We start from the raw sequence: 21043 nt of genomic DNA, 5'->3' as shown, positions 1-21043 counted from the left end.
AAGGGAATTCCAGAAAAACATCTGCTTCACTGACTACGATAAAGCCTTTGACTGTGTGGATCACAACAAACTGTGGGAAATTCTTAAAGAGATGGGACTACCAGATCACCTTACCTGCCTCCTGAGAGCTGTATGCAGACCAAGAAGCATCACCAGACATGGAACTACAGACTGGTTCAAAATTTGGAAAGGAGTGCATCAAGGCTGTATATTGTCACTCTGCTTATTTAACTTATATGCAGAGTGCATCATGCAAAATGCTGGCCTGGATGAAGCTCAATCTGGAATCAAGATTGCTTTTAGAAATACCAGTAACCTCAGATATGCAGATGACACCACCCTTATGGCAGAAAGTGAAGAGGATCTAAAGAGCCTCTCCATCCAGGTAAAAGAGGAGAGTGAAAAAGCTGGCTTGAAACTCAACATTCAAACAGTATCATGGCATCAAATAGTATCATGGCATCAAATAGTATCATGGCATCAAATAGTATCATGGCATCCGGTCCCATCACTTCATGGCAATTAGATGGGGAAACAACCGAAACAGTGGCAGACTTTATTTTCTTGGGCTCCAAAATCACTGCAGATGGTGGCTGCATCCATGAAATTAAAAGATGCTTGCTCCTTGAAAGTAAACCTATGATAAACCTGGACAGCATATTAAAAAGCAGAGACATTACTTTGTTGACAAAGGGCCATCTAGACAAATCTATGATTTTTCCAGTAGTCAAGTATGGATATGAGAGTTGGATCATAAAGAAAGCCGAGCACCGAAGAATTGATTCTTTCGAACTGTGGTGTTGAAGAAGACTCTTGAGAGTCCCTTGGCCTGCAAGGAATCAAACCTGTCAATCCTAAAGGAAATCAGTCCTGAATATTCATTGGAAGGGCTGATGCTGAAATTGAAGCTGCAATACTTTGGCAATCTGATTTGAAGAATGGACTCCTTGGAAAAGACCCTGATGCTGGGAAAGATTGAAGGCAGGAGGAGAAGGGGACAACAGAGGATGAGATGGTTGGATGGCATCACCGACTCGATGGACATGAGTTTGAGCAAGCTCCGGGAGCTGGTGATGGACAGGGAGGCCTGGCATGCTGCAGTCTGTGGGGTCCCAAATAGTTGTACACGACTGAGTGACAGAACTGAACTGAAGATGTTTATGGTAGCCTATATCTAAGGAAATAACTTAAAAATAGTCTAAAAATCAGTAAAGAATTTAAAATGCTACATTAGAAAATACCCATTTAATGCAAAAGAAAGCAGTGAAATGACCATAGAAGAGAATGACATGAGACAGAAAAATATATTGGCAGATGTTAAGTCTGCATCAACTTTAAATGTGAATAGATAAAACAATACAACCAAAAGGCAGACATTGAGAGACAAGTTTAAAAATAAAAACAAGCTCCAACTGTATGTTGTCTTCAGAGGACACAGTATAGATTCTAAGATACATAAATTACCGTGTGTGTGTGTGTGTATGTGTGTGTGTGTTCAGTTGCTCAGTCGTATCCAACTCTTTGTGGCCCCATGGACTTTACCCACCAGGACTCCTCTCCATGGAATTTTCCAGATGAGAGTACCTGACCGGGTTGCCATTTCCTAATCAAGTCTTTCAGACCCAGGGATCCGACCTCAATCTCCTGCATTGGCATGGGGTTCTTTACTATTAGCGTCACCTGGGAAGCCTTATCCATTCAGTTCAGTTGCTCAGTTGTGTCCGACTCTTTGGAAACCCATGGACTGCAGCATGCCAGGCCTCCCTATCCATCACCAACTCCTGGAGTTTACTCAAACTCACGTCCATTGAGTCGGTGATGCCATTCAACCATTTTATCCTCTGTCATCCTCTTCTCCTTCAGCCTTCGATCTTTCCCAGCATCAGGGTCTTTTCAGATGAGTCAGTTCTTCTCATCAGGTGGCCAAGTTATTGGAGTTTCAGCTCCAGCATCAGTCCTTCCAATGAGTATTCAGGACTGATTTCTTTTAGGATGGACTGGTTGGATCTCCTTGCAGTCCAAGGGACTCTCAAGAGTCTTCTCCAACACCACAGTCCAAAAGCATCAATTCTTTGGTGCTCGGCTTTCTTTATAGTCCAACTCTCACATCCATACATGACTACTGGAAGAAACATAGCTTTAACTAGATGGACCTTTGTTGGCAAGTAATGTCTCTGCTTTTTAATAAGCTGTCTAGGTTGATCATAGCTTTTCTTCCAAGGTGCAAGTGTCTTTTAATTTCATGGCTGCAATCACCATTGGCAGTGATTTTGGAGCCCCCCCAAAATAGAGTATATGACCCAGCAATTCTACTCCTAGACAGTTTTACCCAAGAGAAATGGAAACATGCTCACACAGTGACCTGTACTCAGATATTCCACGCATGTTTTCCTAATAGCCAAACTTAGACACAACCCAACTATTCAACAACCGGTATACAGATGAAAGTAAAACAAAAGAGTATACCCGCATAAAGGAATACTACATGGTAAAATAAAAAGGGGGAGACTACTAATGCAACAGCAAGGATGCGTCTCAGCTGTGCAAAAGAGAGAAACCAGACACAGAAGGCTACATATTCTATGATTTCATGTCAATGGATTTCTGGAAAAGGCACAACTATACACAGAGATATATCTGTGGTTGCCAGGGTATAGGAGTGGAGGAAAGAGTCTGATGGCAAATAGCCCAAGGGAGCATTTTCAAACAATTGGAGTTTTTCTACATTTTTATTGTGGTAGCATTTATACCACGGTATACATTTGTAAAAACTACAAATTGTAATGCTTTAAAGTGTTGGCTCTTAATGTATATAAATTATACCTCAATATTTTTTCTTAAAGGAAAAGTAATTTTGAAGTATTTAAATATTGGTTATTGTATCCATCTAGACCATGAACTCAAAAACATAAAAATCTTGTTTTGGAATTCTTCCCAGACCTGACTAACTACCAGGATTCCCCATGACACCTTTGTACTCTTATGACAGGACACAGAAACTTGGTCTAAACCATGTTTACAATTCCCTCTTCTTCACCTCATGTCCAAATTCTTGCTGAGTTCGTAAATGTCTAATGCGTCTACTTTTTCCCGTGTCCACCACATCTGCTCTAGTCCAAAGCCTCCCTCCATTTAATTGCCAACCCCCTTCTAACGGGTCCCTCATATCCACTCAGGGTGTCTGTCTCCCTCTCTGCACCCTCTCCCTCCCTCTCTTACAGTTGCAGATCTGTCTATGACTTTCTAGATAAAGGCTACTCTCCTACACAAGGACTTGAAGGCATGGTCCAACCTCTGCCCACTTTGCTACCAACATTGAAAGGAGAGCTTCCTTTTCTTGTCTCTCTTATCAGGCTTCCTTCACACCATCCAATTTCCTAAGCTTCTCCACTTAGACTGTCCCCAATTTCTGAAGCCTCCTGGTTAGTAAACTCCTTCCAGCTAGGCTTCAACAGCATGTGAACCAAGAACTTCCAGATGTACAACTTAGGTTTTGAAAAGGCAGAGGAACCAAAGATCAAATTGCCAACCTCCGTTAGATCTTCGGGAAAGCAAGGGAATTCCAGAAAAACATCTATTTCTGCTTCACTGACTAAGCTAAGACCTCTGACTGCGTGGATCACAACAAATGGTAGAAAATTCTTAAACAGAGGGGAGTACCAGACTACTTGACCTGTCTTCTGAGAAAACTGTTCTGGTCAAGAAGCAAGTTAGAACCAGAGATGGAAGAAGTGACTGCTTAAAAATTGGGAAAGGAGTACGAAAAGGCTGTATGTTATCGGGTAACAGCGGCCTCATAAAGTGAGGCAAAGGAATTAACTTCCTTGGGACTTTTCTGGTGGCACAAGAGGTGAAGGACCTGCCTTCCAGTGCATGAGAGAGGTGGGTTCAATCCCTGGGTCAGGAAAATCCCCTGGAGGAGGCCCTGGCAACCCACTCCAGTATTCTTACCTGGAGAATCCCATGGACAGAAGAGCCTGGTCAGCTGTGATCTATAGGATTGCAAAGAATCAGACACGGTGAAAGTGACTTAGCATGCACACACATTAACTTACTTAATAGATATATAAAGATATTCATCTTTATTACTTTTTGAGTGAAGTTTGCTCTTGGTATTTTTTCAAGAAATGTTCTCATTTTATGTAAGTATCAATTTTTGGATAACATTTTTCTGTTCCCCTTTTTTAAAATACATTTATTGAAATACAATTGATATACAACAAATTGTGTATATTTAATGTGTACAATTTGATGAGTTTGGACATATGCAAGCAATGATAATATCATCACCACAAACTAATAGATATATCCAACACCTCCTAAAATTTCCTTGTGTCCCTTGTTTTCTGTTAGACTCTGTGTGTGTGTGTGTGTGTGTGTGTGTATTGAGAACACAGTATTAGATTAACTCTCAACAAATTTGGGGGCTACCCCAGGTGGCTCACCTGCCAATGCAAGAAATGCACAAAACGGGGCTTTGATCCCTGGATCGGGAAGATCCCCTGGAGGAGGAAATGGCAACCCATTCCTGTATTTCTGCCTGGAGAATGCCATGGACAGAGGAGCCTGGTAGTCATGACTCAAGAGAATTGGCACACACTTGGCATGTATGCATACGCACTTATAAGGTGCCATTTCACTTCACCTTCACTAGGACCCTTGAAGAAAACCCTTTCATCCCTGCAGGACTCTGAGACCAGATGCTCCTCTTGGAGACCCTATCCTTTTCCTTCCAGCCCCGCAGGAACTTCCCTGGGCTCCTGGTCTGGGTCTGAATTTTATCTGGATCCTGAACAGATTTTTCAATTCGGCCCTCACAGGGACTTTATGACAGACCCTGTGTGTGGGCAGGAGACAGGTGTCCTGCAGAATGCAGGGAGCAGGCAGGGTCTTGAGGGGATCTTCTGAGGTAGCGTGGGTGCTGGGTGAGAGGACACAAATGGGGTGAGGGCCTGTGAGTAGGGCTGGGGGAGGGGCTAAAGAGGCCCCTGAGGTGGGAGGGGAGGCCTGGTGGAAGGGGAGGGGAGGGGTGGCAATTTGGGGAGAGAGAGGAATTGTGGCAGCTGTCACCAGGAGACAGACTGGAAAATAACAGAGGTGATTAGAGGGATGTAAGGGAGTTGTCATAGGCAAAGTGAGGGGGAAACTCCTCTCACCAAAATTCAGTAGCCCAGAGTGTGTTCTGTGATAGAGAGGACCAGGTCCCCAGGGCTTCTTCTGTGGATCTGGCATTCACTTTGAACCTCCCATGGGGCAGGTTACAAAGTTACCATGACCAGAGTTGACCAGGGTGGGGTTAGGGCCATTCTCAGGACCCAGACATGGGAAATCAATTTCAGAACCCCTCAGCTCTAAGGCACACCATGCCCCTGGAATGAACCTGCCTTCCTCAGGATGACATGCTGGTGACTGCGGGCTGCAGGAATTGCAAAACTGGAGGCCTCCCTCCCTTGGGGTTGGCTGAACAGAGACTCAGCGCAAATGCCCACTCAGTAGCCCAGAGGCAAAGATGAGGGGCTCTGCATCCCAGGGTGCAGAGTGTAGGCTCTGGGGGAGGGGGTGAAGCCTCTGAGGTAAAGGGGAGCTGTTAGTTAGGGTAGTGGCTACTTAAAGAAAAGCATAGACTAGAAGAGTTGTGAGTTTAAGTTGGATTTGGGGTCTTATGGAGCCTATAGCCCAGGACGCAGTTACTCCATTAGCTCTGAGAAAACTGCTCTGAGGAGGTAGCAGTGAAGTCAATTTGATTTTTGCCTAGGAAATACATGCAGTCAAGCATGAATACTGGTAAAATATTAAACATGAATACTGGTAAAAGATTACTGTGAAACACAGAGATCACATCAGATATTGCAAGTTAATCGTGTTTGTGCTTTTCTGTGTGTGGGAAGATGCAAGAATCTGGGGTCACTGAACCTTTTCCTGAGGTAGGTGTGTGACTAAATAAAGGCCAGTTAGTCCAAAATACAGTGGGCCTCTTCCTGTTTTTCACCTTGAATCCCTTCAGAATGCAGTGTCATTCAGCAACCACAGAGGTTATAACTTAACCCTGTAGAATGGGCTGTGAGCAACGTTGTTAGTCTTAGGGATCCTAATTCATCTGAGGGCATAGCTGGAATTTCTGCCTGGCTGAAGTCTTGTTTTCAGGTGTGACCTATTAGAACAGTTTTGGGTTGGAGTCCAGGATGAGCAGTTTGAACTCTTTGCAGATCTCTGTCCCAGGACATGAAGTCTCTGAGCTATTTGGGGGGTCTTTGTCCAGAGGGTTGGGCCTCTCAGCTGTTCATGTATCTGCATATGAGAATAGTCTTAAGAGGAAGGCTGGATGGACCCCACTCTCAAGGGTCTTAGAGGTAGGCCTGTGACTTCAAATTTGCTATGATTTCTACCATGCCTCCCTACAGAGATAAAAGCTAAAGGCCCCATTCTAAGAGAGGGTAATAATGGGCAGTTCACAGAAGCCCATGGTAATAATCCTGTTAAGAACAATACTTCCTCTTGCTGACATGACTACCACCCTTGTTAGGGGCCCTGTGAAAAATCTGTGTACACATACTCACTCGGTCAATCTGCCCAACCCACAACAAAGAGGGCACCATTTGCAGATGGGCACCCAAGGTCCTGTGCAGATGGAAGGTCTCAGCTCATGAGGAGGGGAGGGACTGGATGTAAGCTTGGGCTCCTTGGAGGAGGCAGGGAAGACTCAGCACAAGGCTGGCCAGGTAGTGGGGGAGGGGGCGTTTGCACAGGCCACAAGGACCCTGTGACGGACTCACCGTCAGGATATGTCTCTGTGTCTCCCCATCACACATCCAGCTTCTTACCTGATGCGTGGAATGTAATCTTCACATTCCCTGGGGAAGTGGTGGGGGAAGGTGCAGGGGTGAGCCTCTGAGCAGGTGTGTAGATACCTCACATTCACCAATTTGCATGAGGCTCCACCGCAAATGCAGAGATCCCTGCCTCTCGTTCCCCCATTAAACAGGCATTAGCACTGAGGTCAGCAGGAGGGCAGTCTGGGCAAGACAGGTTTTGAGGGACTTTGTGTACAGCATGAGCCTCACCATGATTGGAACATATTCTTGTCTTGATGGGCAGAGGCCCCTGATGTGTGTCAAGGGAGTGTGATTAAGGCTCAGGCCATGGCAACTGAGCCATTCCCTAGACACAGTCCCTGGCGAGAGGCTTCATTTCTCCTGTGGACAAAATATACTGTACATCATCCAGTAGCAGGGCTGGGGGCCCGTAGGTGGGTGCCAACTAAGTGGGGGCACTTTGCTGCCACAAGTAGTCTCTCCATCCCTGTATAATGCTCTATCTTTGTCTTTCTCCCTGCCATCTCTGTGCACGTTATATCATTCCTCTTTGCCTTCACAAGACTGAATGTGACCTCACTCACACCAAGAAGGTCCTTGCTCTGTCTCTCCTGGGGGTATCATTGGTCGACATGGATGTATGGAAAGCAGTAGGGGGCATTCCCCCTTGAGTGTAGGGGTTTCCAGGAAAGGCATGCTCAGCTGCAGAAAGGGTGGGGAAGGGTTTTTCTTGAAATAAACCAAGAGCGCCTCAACAATCATGTGCGATCTGGGCCTCTGAAAGAAGCCTGGGGTGTTCTCTGATAAGAACCCTCCTGTGGTTCTAGTCAAAATCCTCCCAATGGCCAGAAGGCCCAAGGGTCCTGGCCTTCATCACTTCTGTCAGCCAATCTCCTCGCTCTCCCTCCATCATGCTGTGCCTGTCACATTGCCCTGTGACACATTGTCACTGTTTTCATACACACTACACAGGGTTCTACTCCCCAGTTTTTCCACTGGCCTTTCCTCTGTCTAGGATACTTTTCTCCCAGATAGGCGTATCTCCTCTAGACTGTTACTCAAATGTCACAATCTTAGAACTTCCCTGACCACTCTTTCTAGATATCATCCCCTCTATTTCACTATCCCGATTTAATTTTAATCATGGCAGTTACAAACACCTGATAAATTACTTGTATTTGGGGACCACATGATCCCAACAGAATGTAAGCTCCATGAGGAAAAGGTTGATTTTCTCTTTCCTAACCCACAGAGTTGTGCTTGACACATACTTTGGAGAGAATGAATGAATGAATGATGGAATGAATACACAAATTTAAACTTGTCGAGAGAGGCACAGCTAGACAGGCTGAGGATTCTGCTAGGGAACATTTTCGGCGATGACAAAATGGTGACAAAGTTGGGGTCTTTATCTCACCTATGCGGTGTCCTTGGGTCCCCTCGGAGTTGACTCCTTTTTAATAGAATGGAAGGTCCTGTAGTCCTTTTCACATATTACTCGCAGTCAACGACAGAGGGCTTTCCCACGCCAGGCCTTCAGATCCCAGTCAGAAGCTTTCTTGGTCCTGCTCATTGGGGGACTGTGGCTGGCTTTCCGCATGAGACCTATTCTGTATTAAACAGGAAAACACAAACAAGCACAATGCCCAGCATAGATAAAATGCTTCCAGTGCTCTCCGTTACGATATTGGTCACTATAGAGAAGCAATCTTCAGTTTATAAAGACTTTTTTCTGAGTCCAAGATTGCAGCAATCTGTGGGGTTTTCACCCTAAGTTTGCCCTTCCGCCCTTTGCGGATAATCCAGGAATGGTCCACAGGCATCTATATCTGCTGTTCCCCAATCCCACCAGCAAGGGGCGCGCGAGATGAAACAGTTCTGTCCTGGGATGTACCACTGCAGGGTAGCGGTAAGACCACCCACTCTGGAAAGTACCATTGGGAGAGGGTGTGAGGGCCCCCTTACACCGCTCCGGGCATTGGACTACAGTTCCCAGCGGAGGCACTCATGGCGCAACCGGATCCATCCCGATTCGCTCCACTCCCTCTTCCTGCTGCATTTGAGTCCAAGTTGGACACCGGTGTTAAGCTGCAACTTCCTTCCTCTCTTTTCCAACTCCACCCCTTCATTTCTATTTTGATACCTCCAGGTGGGGACGGATGCTGAGCGAGAAGATTGGCTGTCGGTTTGGGTATGCGTCAGGGAAGCGTTCTGACCAGTGGTTGGTCCCCGCCTGATGGCCAGCACTGTGATCGCAGAGCTGCTACTGAGGGAAAGAAGTGAATGTCTATGCCTGGGTCTGCGTTGGCTGCGCGGCTTTTCAGAGCATACAAATTTTCTCCAAGTTTTATTGCTTTTCCCGAAGGGGTCGAATACATATTTTGCTGGAGCCGTTGGATCTTACCCTTGACTGAAAAAACACAGAACACAAAGAGTTTTCCACAATGCGTCCAGACCTGTGGCTCCCTTACTGCTGGCCGACACTGAACAAGTTACCTAGCGTCTCTGTGCCTCATTCCTCCATTAGCCACATGGAAACACTAGCTTGGAGTAAATTTAGCTACTTCATAGAGCAGTGTAGAACACTGACCATGTTAAGACATGGGTACGTTCCCAGTCAATTCTAGCTGTTGTCATTACTGTTGTTAATATTATTGCTGTTCCACATTTCCCTTGAGATTGTTCCAGGGACACAATGTCAGGACCACCTTTGACTCACCCCATGGACCTTGCACTATCACTTCAGCCTTTCAGGACCTCAAGAATGGAGTATATGAGGCATGACGAAGGTTTGTTTTTTTTAAGCATACTGATTATTGACCTCTTCTTATGGGGAAGCTTAAATGAAATATTGAGGTTTCATCATGTGCTCATTTGAAAAAAATTAGTGAATATTCTCTTTAAAGAAGTCTAATGACTTCCTCAAGTGGTCACTGGACAGTTATAGAACATGAGTATATAAACGTCTGTGTAAGGACTTTCAGACCTTTGCTCTTTTGACTCCCATGATGCAGTGGGGCAGCCTGTGACACTTATAACACAGTCCTAGTTTGACCCAGGCTGTGGATGAGAGTCACAGCCTCCCCTGCAGCACCGCCCCTTTTGTGGTGATCTGGAGCCCTTTTTGTTTTGTCTGGGAGTCGACAGATTTGGGTGGGAAAGAAGAAAGAACATACATAGCACAGAGGGTACATGTGCCTTCCTTGATAGAGATGCAGGTGCAGCTTGTTACAGTAACCAGTTGGGGATGAGAAGAGTTGGATTTAGTGACTCAAGGAAGAAATGTGGAAGTGAATTCAATGCAAAGGGAGAAAACATATTAAGAGGGGGTAAACAGCTACAACTCCATTTCTGTAGCAGGGCAGGGTGCTCCATTACTGTTGTGAGAAGGCTCTGAGCTCTAGGAGGGAGTGATGAGCGTTTGAAGGACCCACCATCAGCCCTAAGCAGGGGGCGCTGAGTGTGTGAAGACATAAGTCTCAGTCTTTCCCACTGAGAGACACAGAAGACTTCCTAGCCCCTCTGAGAGTGGGGCTGTGGCACCTTAGGGAAGCTCAAAGGTAGGGTGGTGGTGGTTGTTCTTCTTCAGTTGCTCAGTCGTGTCTGACACTTTTCGCGTGACCCCATGGACTGTAGCACCCCAGGATCCTCTGTCCTCCGCTATCTGCCATAGTTTGCTCAATTTCATGTCTTTTGAGTCAGTGATGCTATTCAACCATCTCATCCTCTACTGCCCCCTCTCCATTTGCCTTCAGTCTTTCCCAGCATCAAGGTCTTTTCCCATGAGTCAGCTCTTCGCATCAGGTGGCCAAAGTATTGGAGCTTCAGCATCAGTCCTTCCAGTGAATATTCAGAGTTGCTTTCCTTTAGGATTGGCTGTTTTGATATCCTTGCTGTCCGAGGGATTCTCAAGTGTCTTCTCCAGCACCACAAACCGAAAGCATAAATTCTTTGTCACTCAGCCTTCTTAATGATAGAACCCACACATCTGTACGTGACTACTGAAAAAGCCGTAGTTTTTAATATACGCGCCTTTGTCGGCAAAGTGATGTCTCTGCTTTATAAAATGCTGTCTAGGTTTGACAAGGGCTTCCCTGGTCGCTCAGCAGTAAAGAATTTGCCTGCATGAGTGTACCTATAGCTGATTCTTGTTGATGTTTGACAGAAAACAACAAAATTCTGTAAAGCAATTACCTTAAATTAAAGAATAAATAAAGTCACACACAAAAAAGAATTCACCTGCAATGCATGGGACACAGGAGACATGGGTTTCATCCTTGGGTTGGGAAATCCCCTGGAGGGGGGCATGGCAGCCCACTAAAGTATTGTTGCCTGGAGAATCCCATGGACAGATGCATCTGTCAGGCTATGGTCCATGGGGTCGTAGAGTCAGACACGACTGAAGCAATGAGCATGCATGCGTGCGAGCTGTGTCTTCCAAGAAGCAAGGGTCTTAATTTTGGAGCCCCCAAAATTAAATCTGTCACTGTATCCACTTCCCCCTTCTACTTTCTGTGAAATGATAGGACTAGATGCCATAATCTTAGATTTTTGAATGTTGAGTTTTAAGCCACCCATTTTACTCTCCTCTTTCACCCTCATCAAGAGGTTCTGTAGTTCTTATTCAGTTTTTTCCCTTAGAGTGGTATGATCTGCATATCTGAGGTTGTTGATATTTCTGCCAGCAATCTTGATTCCAGCTTGTGAGTCATCCAGCCTGGCATTTCACATGATGTACTCTACATGTAAGATGAATAAGCAGAGTGACAATATACAACCTTGTCTTACTCCTTTCCCAATTTTGAACCAGTCCATTGTTCCATGTCTTGTTCTAACTGTTGCTTCTTGACCCAAATACAGGTTTCTCAGGAGACAGGTCAGGTAGTCTGGTACTCCCATCTCTAAGAATTTTCCACAGTTTGTTGTGATCCACACAGTCAGAGGCCTTAAGGTAGTCAATGAAGCAGAAGTAGATGTTTTTCTGGAATTCCCTTGCTTTGTCCATGATCTAAGGAATCTTGCAATCTGATCTCTTGTTTCTCTGTCTCTTCAAAATCCAACTTGTATATCTGGAAGTTCTCAGTCCATATATTGTTGAAGCCTAGCTTAAAGGAGTTTACTAACCAGGAGGCTTCAGAAATAGGGGACAATCCAAGTGGAGAAGCTTAAGAAACTGGAGGGTGTGAAGGAAGCCCAATAAGAGAGACAAGAAAAGGACTCTCTACTTTCCATGTTGTTAGCAAGCTGGGCAAGGGCTCGACCATACCTTCAAATTCTTGTGTAGGACAGTAGATTTTATCTAGAAAATCATAAAGTTTTGCAACTGTAAGAGAGGGAGGGAGAGGGCAGGAAGTGAGAGACACACACCCTGAGTGGATGTGAGAGACCAGTTAGAAGGGGGTTGACAGTTAGATGGAGGGAGGCTTTGGACTACAGCAGATATGGTGGACACGGGAAAAAGTAGATGCATTAGACATTTTCGAAGTAAAATGGACAGAACTCAGCAAGAATATGGACTTGAGCTGAAGGAGAGGGAATTGTAAACATGGTTAAGACCAAGTTTCTGTGTCCTGTCATAAGAGTACAAAACTGTCATGGGGAATCCTGAAAGTTGGCCAGGTCTGGGAAATTACAAATAAGGTTTTTATGTTTATGAGCTCATGGTCTAGATGGATACAATAACCAATATTTAAATACTTAAAAGTTCCTTTTCCTTTTAAAAAAAGTGAGAAGTATTGAGATATAATTAATATACAATAGAAGCTAATACTTTAAAGCATGACAGTTTGTAGAGTTTTGATATGTGCATACTATTGTGCAAATGCTACCACAATAAAAATATGGAAAACGTCCTATCATTCGAAAATGCTCCCTTGAGCTATTTGCATTCAGACTGCTTCCTCCATAACCTGGCAACCACAGATATATTTCTCTGTCTATAGTTGTGCCATTTCCAGAAATCCATTGACATGAAATCATAGAATACATAACCTTCTGTGTCTGACTTCTCTCATTGGCACAGCTGAGATGCATCCTTGCTGTTACATGCATTAATACTTCCTTTTAAAATTACTGTGTAGTATACTTCTGTATGCGTATCCTCTTTTGTTTTTCTTTCAGCTGTATTCCAGTTGTTGAATAGTTGGGCTGTTTCAAGATTTGGCTATTAGGAATACATGAGTAGGATATTTGAGTACAGGTCTTTGTGTGAGCATGTTTTCCTTTCTGTTGGGTAAAATTGTCTAGGAGTAGGTTTGCTGGGTCATATAAGGTTTCCCATGTGGCACTAATGGTAAAGAAACCACCTGCGAATGCAGGAGACGCAGGTTCAATCCCTGGGTCTGGAAGATCCCCTGGATTAAGAAATGGCAACCTACTCCAGTATTCTCATCTGGAAAATTCCATGGACGGGGGAGGGGGGCTGGTGTGTACAGTCCACAGGGCCGCAAAGAGTTGGACATGACTGACTGAACATGCACACACACTCATAATAATTTATGTATCGTTGAATTTAAACAGTCTCCTCTGTCAACAACATACAGTTGGATCTTATTGTTTTTTTTTAAACCAGCCTGTCAGTGTCTGCCTGTTCACTGGATTGTTTTATCTATTCACATTTAATGTTGATACAGACTTACATCTGCCATTATATTTTTCTATGTGTCTTACGTCATTTGTTCTATGGTCCTCATTTTACTGCTTTTTTTAAATTAAATGGATTTTCCTAATGTAATATCTTAAATTCTTTACTGATTTTTCCACTATTTTTAAGTTATTTCCTTAATTGTTGCTATAGGCTACTATAAACATCTTACTTTATCACAATCAGCTTGAAAATTGTACTAATTCCAATGAGATATACAAACATTACTCCTATATCACTCTATTCCTGTTTCCCTCTTTTCCTCATTGTCATGTATAGTAGGTCTATAAAGGGTACATCCCATTGATACACTCTTATCATTATTACATTATATATGATGTCATGTCTATGAAAAGCTATTATAAGGCAAGTTATCATGTTTATATTTATAGCTTCTGTTATATTAATGTTCATTGTCATTATTTCTGATTCTTTTCATATATTCTTGTGGATTTGACACCATCCAGACTTGTTTTTTTTATCTAATACAGCTTTCTCCCAACCACCTCCTTTGTGCTGTTACTGCAAATATATTGCATTATGTATGTTATTGGCTCAACAGTAATTTAGACGATATTGTTTTATACAAGAGAAAGGAGTGGAAATGTGTATTCATAAAGTATGTTTGTTTTCGTATAATTTACATGTGCTCTTTATTTTTTCAGGTGGATTGTAATTAACATCTGAAGTCACTTATGGCAGCCTGAAGACCTTCCTTTAGTTTTTCTTGTAAGCCATTTCTTCTTCCAACAAATTCCCTGAGTTTTTTGTTTTGGTTTGTTTTAATTTCAAAATGTCTTTAGTTTGCTTCCATTTCTGTTTTTTCTAACCACTTTATTGTGGTATATGTGACATGTAAAGCTGTGTATACACCCATGAAATCATCATCAGTTTCAATATACAAAACTCAACAGTATTTCTATACTAGCAGTGAAAAGTCCTAATAAGTATGAAAATTCCAGTTATAATAGAATAAAAATAAGAATATGTTACTGGAGAAGAATGAAGAAATAGCTATAAGGACTGAAAAGGCTAAGCCAAAGTGGAAATAACGCTCAGTTCTGGATGAGTCTGGTGGGCAAAGTAAAGTCCGATGCTAAAAGAACAATACTGTATAGGAACCACAGATATATTCAGAGAACTCAGTTACCAGTTCAGAGATTTCAATGTGCAGTGCTCCAAGCAAAAAAAGGAAACAGGTATGTATTTATGTATTTATTCCATGGACATGAGTAAAGCCATTGTAAGCATGACGGAAATCCCAGAAGCAGAGAAGGAAATGATTCATCAAAGCATGTATAAAAATAGGTATTAAAACCTTAATATCTATTTCTATCAAGAATATCTTTCTGAGACACATTCTCCACAAAGGATAACCTGGGACTACCTATCACCACAGTTTGTGGGTACATAAGAAAGACTGCACTGGAAGGAAAAAACATAGCTTAAAGCTCAACATTCAGAAAAATAAGATCATGGCATCTGGTCCCATCACTTCATGGGAAATAGATGGGCAAACAGTGGAAACAGTGCCAGACTTTATTTTTGGTGCTCCCAAATCACTGCAGATGGTGATTGCAGCCATGAAATTAAAAGACAATTACTCCTCGGAAGGAAAGTTATGACCAACGTAGACAGCATATTAAAAAGCAGAGATATTACTTTGCCAACAAAGGTCCATCTAGTCAAGGTTATGGTTTTTCCCGTGGTCATGTATGGATGTGAGAGTTGGACTGTGAAGAAAACTGAGCACTGAAGAATTGATGCTTTTGAATTGTGGTGTTGGAGAAGACTCTTGAGAGTCCCTTAGACTGCAAGGAGATCCAACCAGTCCATCCTAAAGGAGATCAGTCCTGGGTGTTCATTGGAAGGACTGATGCTCAAGCTGAAACTCCAATACTTTGGCCACCTGATGCGAAGAGTTGACTCACTGGAAAAGACTGATGCTGGGAGGGATTGGGGGCAGAAGGAGAAGCGGACGACAGAGGATGAGATGGCTGGATGGTATCACTGACTCTATGGACATGAGTTTGTGTATATTCCGGGAGTTGGTGATGGACAGGGAGGCCTGGCGTGCTGCGATTCATGGGGTCATAAAGAGTCAGACACGACTGAGTGACTGAACTGACTAATTGACTGACTAACTTTGGAGTTGTTTTGTTCTTCTTTTTCCAGTTGTTTTAGGTATAAAGTTAGGTTCTCTATTCAATGTTTTTGTTTGTTTGTTTCTTGAGGTAGAATTACATTTCTATAAGCTTCCCTCTTAGAACTGCTTTTGCTCCATCCCATAGGTTTTGAGCTGTTATGTTTTCATTGTCATTTGTTTCTAGAAATTTTTTTATTTCTCTCTTGATTTCTTCAGTAACTTCTTCATTATTTAGAAAACTATTGTTTAATATCCATGTTTGTTTTTTACAGCTTGTTTCCTGTAATTGATATCTAGTCTTTTAGCATTGTGGTCAGAAAAGATGCTTGATAAGATTTCAATGTTTTTAATTTACTGAGGTATGATTTTTGATCCAAGACATGGGCTATCCGGCTATCCTGGAGACTGTTTCATGCACACTTGAGAAGAAAGTGTATTCTTCTGCATTTGGATGAAAAGTCCTGAAGATATCAGTTAGGTCCATTTAGTCTTGTTTCATTTAAGGTTTGTGTTTCCTTATTAATGTTCTGTTTTGATGATCTGTCCATTGGTGTAAGTGGGGTGTTAAAGTCCCCTACTATTATTGTGTTGCTGTCAATTTCCCCTTTTATGTCTGTTAGTATTTGCCTTATGTATTGAGGTGCTCTTCTGTTGGGTGCATAAATATTTACAATTTTTCTGTCTTTTTCATGTCTTGATCATTCTTTATCTCTTATATTCTTTATTGTAAAGTCTATTTTGTCTGAAATGAGAATACCATTCCAGCTTTCTTTAGATTTCCATTTGCATGGAACATCTTTCTCCATCCTTTTACTTTCAGTCTGTATGTGTCTCTAGGTCTGAACTGTGTCTCTTATAGACAGTGTATGTATGGGTCTGGTTTATGTATCCATTCAGCCAGTCTGTGTCTTTTGGTTGGAGTGTTTAATCCATTTACATTTAATCATTGATATATATGCTCCTGTTGGCATTTTCTTAATTGTTTTGGGTTTTTCTTTTGTATATCTTTCCTTTATCTTGTGTTTACTGTGTATATAAGTTTCTTTTAGTATTTGTAGTGAAACTTGCTTGGTGTGCTGAATTCTTTTAACTTTTGCTTGTCTGTAAAGCTTTTCAGTTCTCCATCAATTCTGAGTGAGATTGTTTCTGGGTAGAGTAATCTTGGTGGTAGATTTTTTTTCTTTCAGTACTTTAAATATAGCTCTGCATTCCCTTCTGGCCTGCAGAGTTTCCACTGAAAGATCAGTGGTACAGGTTTTCCCTTGTATGTTACTTGTTGCTTTTCCCTTGCTGCTTTTAATGTTCTTTCTTTTGTTTAATCTCTGTTAGCTTGAATAGTATGTGTCTTGGATATATCCCGTATGGGACTTTCTGTGTTTCTTGGACTTGATTGACTATTTCCCATGCTGGGGAAATTGTCAACTATAATATCTTCAAAATTTTTCTTAGTGCCTTTCTTTGTCTCTTCTTCTGCTGAACCCCTATAACTCGAATATTTGTGAGTTTGCTATTTTCCCAGAGGTCTCTGAGGCTATCCTCAATTCTTTTCATTCTCTTTCCTTTATTCTGCTCTTTGGCAGTTATTTCCACCATTCTGTCTTCCAGTTCACTTATCTGTTCTGCTTCAGTTAATCTACTCTTGGTTTCTCCCAGAGTATTTGTAATTTCAGTAATTGTCATCACCGAATTCTTAGCCTCCTGATGCCCAGATATGAGTGTCTCTTTTCCAAGGTTCCTGGCTGAGAGGGCTGGCCCCAATCTTCAACATGGCTTCTGACCTAGCTGCTTAGCTCCTGAAAAAAGTGTCTGATACAAAGTCTTATCTGTTGAAAAATTTTCCAATCATCATTAATGGGTAAACTGGAGTCTAAACAGACTAGACTTCAAAGATACACATTTTTCTGGAAGAAAAAATATTTCTCCACCATTCTCCATTGCCCACATTTTCTGTCTTCCCTTTCACTAGCTCCTCACTTAAATTTCTGCATCAAAGAGAGTTATGAAGTGACTTGGACATAACAGCAAACAGCTAATTTTCCATGTCTTTCAGCTTACTCCCATGTTTAGCTTAGCTCAATGAAAACACTTAAACCCAAAGTCGATATAACCTACAAATTCCTGCAGGCTACTGGACACCCTTGTTTTTTACTTTTCAAAAGACATCCACTTTATTGTTAAAGCTGGAGAATGCCAGAGCTTATAAGTCTACTGGCAATTTACAGCTCTTTCACTGTGTAGGGAAAGAATGAATTTTGTGTTATTTTGAAGGAAGTAACAATATTGGTATAGAACTCAAAAGGAAACCTTAATTGCATAAGTGTATGTTTATGTGTTAGTCATCTATTAAGAATAAGTAGAATAAGGCCTTTTAAAATACTCTTGAAAATCAGAAATCTAAAAAAAAAAATTCAATAGAATTACTTTTTAAAATTTCTTTTACATCCTTACTTTTGTAGCTTATTTGTTTTTAATTCTAATTTAATATTGGAATATAGTTAATTTGTATTAGTTTCAGGTGGACTGCAAAGTGGTCTAGTTATACATGTATGTATATCATTTTTTTTTCAGATTCTTCCCCCATATTGGTTATTACAGAGTATTAAGTAGAGATCCTGTGCTACAGAGTAAGTCCTTATTGATTATCTGTTTTATATATAGTAGTGTGTATCAGTTCAGTTCAGTTCAGTCACTCAGTCGTGTCCGACTCTTTGCGACCCCATGAATCACAGCACGCCAGGCCTCCCTGTCTGTCACCAACTCCCGGAGTTCACTCAAACTCATGTGCATCGAATCGGTGATGCCATCCAGCCATCTCATTCTCTTTTGTCCCCTTCTCCTCCTGCCCCCAATCCCTCCCAGCATCAGAGTCTTTTCCAGTGAGTCAACTCTTCGCATTAGGTGGCCAAAGTATTGGAGTTTCAGCTTTAGCATCAGTCCTTCCAATGAACACCCAAGACTGATCTCCTTTAGAATGGACTGGTTAGATCTCCTCACAGGCCAAGGGGCTCTCAACAATCTTCTCCAACACCACAGTTCAAAAGCATCAATTCTTCGGCGATCAGCTTTCTTCACAGTCCAACTCTCACATCCATACATGACCACTGGAAAAACCATAACCTTGACTAGACGGAACTTTGTTGGGAAAGTAATGTCTCTGCTTTTTAATATGCTGTCTAGGTTGGTCATAACTTTCCTTCCAAGGAATAAGCATCTTTTAATTTCATGGCTGCAGTCAGCATCCGCAGTGATTTTGGAGCCCCAAAAAATAAAGTCTGACACTGTTTCCACTGTTTCCCCATCTATTTCCCATGAAGTGATGGGACCGGATGCCATGATCTTCATTTTCTGAATGTTGAGCTTCAAGCTAACTTTTCACTCTCCTCTTTCACTTTCATCAAGAGACTTTTTAGTTCCTCTTCACTTTCTGCCATAAGGGTGGTGTCATCTGCATATCTGAGGTTATTGATATTTCTCCCAGCAATCTTGATTCCAGCTTGTGCTTCCTCCAGCCCAGCGTTTCTCATGATGTACTCTGCATATAAGTTAAATAAGCAGGGTGACAATATACAACCTTACGTACTCCTTTTCCTATTTGGAACCAGTCTGTTGTTCCATGTCCAGTTATAACTGTTGCTTCCTGACCTGCATATCGGTTTCTCAAGAGGCAGGTCAGGTGGTCTGGTATTCCCATCTCTCTCAGAATTTTCCATCGTTTATTGTGATCCAGACAGTCAAAGGCTTTGGCATAGTCAATAAAGCAGAAATAGATGTTTTTCTGGAACTCTCTTGCTTTTTCCATGATCCAGCAGATGTTGGCAATTTGATCTCTGGTTCCTCTGCCTCTTCTAAAACCAGGTTGAACATCTGGAAGTTCACGGTTCACATATTGCTGGGCTTTTCGTTGGATAGTTCTCTCTCTCTCTCTCTCTCTCTTTTCTCTCTCTCTCTCTCTCTCTCTCTGACTATCCCACAGTCTGGGTTGTTATTTCACGTTAGTTCCCTCAGATTGCCCTCAGGGCATTTAGACCCAGTCCTTACCCTAAGCAATGCAGCCTGCGCCTCCCTGTCCAGCCCCAGCTTGCTAGTGGTGGATGTGAGCATCTGGGTTGCTTCTCTGCTGGGAGTTGCTGTTAGGCACATAATCTGTGGGTTTTAATTATTTATTTATTTTTCCTCCCAGTTATGTTGCCCTCTGAGATTCCAAGACTCACCACAGACCTGCTGGTGAGAATGTTCCCTGGTGTTTGGAAACTTCTCTCTTTTTTAAGACTCCCTTCCTGGGACGGATCACCGTCCCTCTCTCTTTTGTCTCTCTTTTTATCTTTTATATTTTGTCCTACCTCCTTTCGAAGACAATGGGCTGCCTCCTCTGCCAGCATTCAGAAGTTGTTTTGTGGAATTTGTCAACGTTCAAATGTTCTTTCAATGAATTTTGGCAGGGGTGGGGGAAGTGGCTTCCCCATCCTATTCCTCCACCATCTTAGCACTTCCCCTGAAAAATTTCACTTATATTTGTGTATGGAGTATTCCAATTTCACTATTTGCATGTAGGTGTCCAGCTTTCCCAGAACCACTTGTTCAAGAGACTCTCTTTTTTTCATTGCATATTCTTGACTCCTTTGTCATCGGTTGATTGAATGTAGGTATATGTGTTTATTTCTGGGCAATTTGATCTCTGGTTCCTCTGCCTCTTCTAAAACCAGCTTGAACATCTGGAAGTTCACGGTTCACATATTGCTGGGCTTTTCGTTGGATAGTTCTCTCTCTCTCTCTGGCTGTCCCACAGTCTGGGTTGTTATTTCACGTTAGTTCCCTCAGATTCTGTACCATTAATGTATATGTCAGTTTTTGTGTCAACGCCATACTATTTTGATTACTGTACCTTTGTAGTATAGTCTGAAACCTGGAGGGGTTATATCTCCACCTTTGTTCTTTTTTCCTCAAGACCACCTTGACAATTCTGGGTTTTTTTGCTATTCTGTACATATTTTAGGATTATTTGTTCTAGTTCTGTGAAAAATGTCCTGAGTATTTTGATACGGATCACATTAAATCTGTAGATTGCTTTCAAGAGTGTGTTCAGTTTAACAATATTAGTTCTTCCAATCCAAGAGCAAAGATAGCACAGGATTCCATTTCTATCAACCATCTTCAATTTCTTCTATCAGGGTTTTATACTTTTCATCATATAGGAATTTCATTTCATTGGTTAACTTTATTCCTAGAGTTTTTTCTTTTTACTTGGCTTTAAACAGGATTTATTTTTACTTTCTGTATCTGATATTTTGTCACTAGTAGACTGCAGAGAAAGTAACCACTCTGAAGGAGATACTTAATGACTGAATTCTGAAAATTAGTTGACTAGAGTCCCTGCCCTGGAAATTTTCTTAGTTTCATGGGGAGCCAGACTAATCCATTCAATCTACATCAATTTATCAAGTG

The 21043-nt window shown here is 42.2% G+C and overlaps 1 long non-coding RNA gene across 1 annotated transcript in view; it reads left to right on the top strand.

The window, feature by feature from the left end:
- LOC148773310 (uncharacterized) overlaps positions 1-21043 on the top strand; it is a 36872-nt gene that overhangs the window by 2104 nt on the left and 13725 nt on the right. Inside the window, exon 3 of the long non-coding RNA XR_016036896.1 lies at positions 14121-14184. This is a non-coding gene — a long non-coding RNA (uncharacterized LOC148773310). The remainder of the gene's footprint in view (positions 1-14120; positions 14185-21043) is intronic.

This window comes from Moschus berezovskii, chromosome X, assembly GCF_049115385.1.
Source record: "Moschus berezovskii isolate FMDL1 chromosome X, NW_MosBer_1.0, whole genome shotgun sequence".
NCBI classification, from domain to species: Eukaryota; Metazoa; Chordata; class Mammalia; order Artiodactyla; family Moschidae; genus Moschus; species Moschus berezovskii.
The sequence above is the reverse complement of the archived record's forward strand: the minus strand, read 5'-3'. Positions and strand labels throughout refer to the sequence as shown.